Here is a 5,002-nt window from a genome sequence, read left to right as displayed (position 1 = left end):
AAAAAAAAAAAAAAATAGAAAAAAAAAGCAAGATGCAAAACAAAATGTACAGTATGACTCCACTTTTCCTGATACGCATATGAATTTTTTTCTGGAAAGTTATACAATTGCTAACAGGAGTTAACCTTGGGGGTGGGAACTTTAGGTAGAAAGTATAGAGGAGACCTTCCCCTTTCATTTTAAACCTTAATGTTCTATATAGTTGCAACATTTTACATTGTGTATGTATTTTTTTCTTTTTTAGCTAAGAAAAAAAGTAGATTGGGCAGAAAAGTAAGGAGTTAGCAAGCCAGGTAGATAAATATATAAGTATGCACCACTGGTTTGTTTTGTTTTGTTTCTTTTTTTGAGACAGAGTCTTACTCTGTCACCTGGGCTAGAGTGTGATGGCCTCAGAATAGCTCACAGCAACCTCACACTCCCGGGCTCAAGCGATCCTCCTGCCTCAGCCTCCAGAGTAGCTGGGACTACAGGTGCCCACCACAATGCCCAGCTAATTTTTCTATTTTTAGTAGAGGTGGAGTTTCACTTTGCTCAGGCTGATCTCCTGACCGAAAGTGATCCTCCCTGTCTCAGCCTTTCAAAATGCTAGGATTATAAGCGTGAGCCACTGAGTCCAGCCGTATACCACTTCTTCACCTGTAAAAAGGTCTGATCTCAGGGCCTCTTCCCAAGGTACCTCTCTCTTTCACTGGAAGATGCTTCCTTCCAGCAATAGTACCTAAAAGTCATTGCTTTTGGCTTTCTCATTACAAATATTCTTTTTTCTTTTCTTTTTTTTTTTTATCCGAGTCTCACTATGTCACCCTGGGTAGAATGCTGTGGTGTCACAGCTCACAGCAACCCCAAACCCTTGGGCTTAAGCGATTCTCTTGCCTCAGCCTCCCAAGTAGCGCGACTATAGGCTTCCACCACAACATCCAGCTATTTTTGTGTTGTTGTAGTTGTCATTGTTGTTTGGCAGGCCCGGGCTAGATTTGAACTCACCAGCTTTAGTATATGTGGCTGGCACCCTAGCCGTTGAGCTATAGGCACTGAGCCTACAAATATTCTTAATTCTGTCATGTCTACTTTCCAACTCTTCAAAAGTCTATTCATATACTTTCTTCAAAACTTTCCCCAAACCTGCCCTTGGTATATATTATTGAACACTTGAAGTATTGAAATATTTATTCATAGCAACCTCACTTGCCTTCAGTGCCCTGGGTCCTTAGGTCATGCTAAAGATCACCGCTTCTCCCAAAAAAGCAGCACTTAGGGTAGACTGCTCTTAACCACACTCTGGCAGGGACTCTCCCAACCTTCCCACCATTCCAGTTCAGCTTAACACTCACTTGCTACATACAATGCCTGACATGAGGAAGATGCCAGGAATAGAAAAATGAACCCAGTATAGTGTCCTCCTGGAGGAGACAGGAGATGCCAACACTATCACCTGCGATACAAACTCCCATATACCCCTGAGAGAATCCCAGCCAAACCACTGCTCTTCAAGTGCTAGCATTTACCGAGCACTGCTCTTTATGAAACACTGTGCAAGGTACTTTACAAGTACATTAATTTTAACCTCACATTAACCCAGCGCAGTAGATACTGTCATTACATTTTCCTTTTCAAAGGAGGAAATTGAATTTTAAAGATAAAGATAACAAGGCCAAGCTAGGGCTGGAACCGAGATCCGATTGATTCCTGAGTTGCCACTACACAAACCACTATGCAAGCCGACCTGCCTTCCCAAACACTCCAGGACATCCCGTGACGAGCGTGGAAAGTCACTCCTTTATCCAACAAGTTGACTGGAGGGGAAAAACACTGGAGAAGAGTTTCCAGTTCCACGGAATAATTTCGGGGTCAACGGCATTTTTGGTTCGCCCGCTAAACTGCCCACAAGACGGGGGTGCCCTCCCCGGTCCAGAGCCAGATGACCTGCAGAGGCCACTGGGACCAGCTATTGGGCTTGAGGGTGGAGCTCGAGGCCTTGCTCCTCCCGTGGCCTCCCGCGGACAAAGTGACCATCGCTGCGACGGGCACTACCCCAGGCTGGCAGAGCCCTCACACCTGGGCACCTTCCAACCATCGGAATGCGTAGACGCCCCGACCGCGGGCTAGATGACGCGGGTGGCAGCCCAATACCAGGAACTGGGGGGGAGGGGTCTGCCGCCGCGCCCGTCCCCTGTCTCCCCACGCTGGAGCGGAGGGAGGAACTGGTCATCGAGCACTGATTTGTACAGCCGGGTTCCCGAGAGTTGCAGGGCCGAGCGGTCCAAAGGAGGACTACTGAAAGAGGGCAACCCTGCCTGCTAACCACCCCCCGGGACCAGCCTCCCGGGGTGTCCTGAATTCTCCCCAAACCAATGAAAGCGGTATCTCGAACCTGCTTCTCAGCTCTTACCTTCCAGCGGGTTCCAGCCGCGCTGCCGAAAAGCTACGCTCTCCGACACGCCCCCCTTTCATTCACCTGGTGCCCCCTCCGATGAGAGGCGGAGAGGCCGACCAATCGTGGAAGCTCTAGGGCTCAGGAAGGCGGGCCCTTCGACCAGCAGGTTGGTCAATGGCGCCGGCGCCCGCTGCGGAGGATGCGCTCTGAAGGCTCCGGTTCTCGCAGGGTGATGGGAGTTGTGGTCTCAGCGCTCGCTTTTCGGGTAAAGATATAGTGGACAAAACTACAAGTACCAAGATGCTAAAAGGGGCAAGGACCAGTGCTTGTGAAAGGCTGCATCTCCTTTCGGTCTTTTGAGTCCCACTTGAGGGATCTGCCAAGTATTCCTCTTTGTCCGGAGAGCTAAGAGCACGTCGTGGATATTAATGCAGCCTAGAGAATAAAAGCTGTATCTTATCAGTCTGCACACTTTTTATCTATGCCGTTCTCCCCAGAAATCTGAAAATGAATGAAATGGTTTTATCTGTACTCAACAGGTTTTTATTGCACGCCCGCAATACACGTTCACTGAACAGAGGTTACAAAAGATAAAACATACAATTCCCTTCCCTGACAGGCTTTCAGGTTCATATATACTAGTGAAACAGTTAAAGAGCAGCACACAGAGCTAAGGAACAGCACAGGCGCTTTCTGAGACAGCTGTGAACAAGTCATCCACCACAGGGTACCTGTGCCATAGTCATAAAATTGGGGACCTGCGATTTGGAGCTTGGATGCAGCAGTAGCGCAGATGATATTTCAGGGTGAAGTCCAGGTACAGTTCCAATTAAGGCAGAGGCAGCAATGACATGACTTCTCAGGTTAGAGATGCAAAAGGCTGAAGCTGGAGAAGCTTGGCTAGGCACTTCTGAGGCACTCTCCACTACCATGGTGATTATCAAAAAGTCCATGGGCCCTGAGCCTTTGGTAACTGGATGGCAAGGGAGCCGCTGAGAGGAAAGATATAACTGCCATCATCCCTCTCTGGCTCTCTGGGTATTTAACTTTGCAAGAGATAAGTAAGCTGCTTTTCTTTGATGGACAATGCAGTGGTATTTAGCTAACATTTTATCATCTAAAATTAAGTTACCTTTAGAGTGAACTGAAGTTTGGTTTTTGACAAGCTCTAAAGTATATCTTAAACCAGCACTCTTTTTTTTTTTTTCAAGACAGAGTCTCACTACACCCTTGGTAGAGTGCTGTGGCATCACAGCTCACAGCAACCTAAACTCTTGGGCTGAAGCCATTGTCTTGCCTCAGCCTCCCAAGGAGCTGGGACTACAGGTTCCTGCCACTGTCAGCCTCGGTGCATATGGCTGGCACCATAACCACTGTGCTACAGGCACTGAGCCAACCAGTACCCTTCATTTCTACCACCTCTTCCCTATCTTAGGTGTCAACATCTCTCCACTGGGACCATTATAACTATATCTCTCCATGTGTAACATCCTTCAAAGGTGTCCCTTCACTTTTTTTTTTTTTTTAATTCTAACTCCTTAACTTGGCCTACAAACCCCTATTGCAATCTAGCCTTTGCCTCTCTATCCATTCATACTTCCTGTCTCCTGGACCAGCTGCATAATTTGTAGGACCAAAGGCAAAATGAAAATACAGGGCTCCTTGTTCAAAAACTTATTAAGAATTGCCAGAGGGCAACAGCAGACCATTGAGTATGGGCCCCTGTGTGACTGCAAGTATTGCCTGCCCATGGAGCTGGTCTGCCGCCATTCATCCTTTCATCAATGGCATCTTGAATCTTCCAATCTTTATACATATATGTGTGTATATATACATTTTTTTTTCCTTTTTACTGAGTGCATTCTTGGACAGAACCAATTTGTTTTAGAGCCTTTGTACTAACTCTTCCTCTGCATGGAATGCTTTTTTGTTTGTTTTATTTTTTTTGAGACACAGTCTCACTCTGTTGCCCAGGCCAGAGTGCTGTGGCATCAGTCTACCTCACAGCAACCTCAAATTCCTGGGTTCAAGTGATCCTCCTGCCTCAGCCTCCCAAGTAGCTGGGACTATAGGTGCCCCCCACAATGTCCAGCTAATTACGAATGCTCCTATGTTTCACCTTAGCATGGCTCACTCCCTGTAATTAGGATCTCAGCTGAGTGGTCACCAACTGAGAGAGGCCATCCCTGACTCTTAACTTAAAATAGCCATTGAATCACTCTTCATTGTTGCCTATTTTAATTCTTTGCCATGTGCTTCATTGATTTGCCAGAGAGAAAGGAGAAAACATTGCAGCAGGCACTGTTTGCTTCCTCTGCCTGTTACTTAATCATTTTGATTAAAAATATCACAGGGGCTTAGCAAGGGGTGGCTAAGTCTGGTGGTTTGCTTTAGCTCAGGAGTTTGAGACAACCCTGAGCACGAGCAAGATCCTATCTCTACTAAAAGTAGAAAAAAAAAAAAACCAGGAATTGGGGCAGGCACCTGTCTAACTACATGAGAAGCTGAGGCAAGAGGAGCTCTTGAGCCTAAGATTCTGAGGTTTCTGTGAGCTATGGCATCATGGCACTCTACCAAGGGCAACAGAGTGAGATTCTGTCTCTCTCTCTTTTTTTTTTTTGAGAA

General features: G+C 46.7%; 1 protein-coding gene across 1 annotated transcript in view; it reads right to left on the bottom strand.

Annotated features, from left to right (window-relative positions):
• ZBTB8B (zinc finger and BTB domain containing 8B) overlaps positions 1-2,443 on the bottom strand; it is a 20,337-nt gene extending 17,894 nt beyond the window's left edge. The window contains exon 1 of the mRNA XM_012812376.2: positions 2,393-2,443. The gene's annotated coding sequence lies outside the window, so the exon portion shown is untranslated. The remainder of the gene's footprint in view (positions 1-2,392) is intronic.
• Positions 2,444-5,002: the final 2,559 nt, after the last annotated feature.

This window comes from Otolemur garnettii, unplaced genomic scaffold, assembly GCF_000181295.1.
Source record: "Otolemur garnettii isolate 467f Iridium unplaced genomic scaffold, OtoGar3 scaffold00204, whole genome shotgun sequence".
Lineage (NCBI taxonomy): Eukaryota > Metazoa > Chordata > Mammalia > Primates > Galagidae > Otolemur > Otolemur garnettii.
This window is presented reverse-complemented; position numbering and strand designations above follow the sequence as displayed.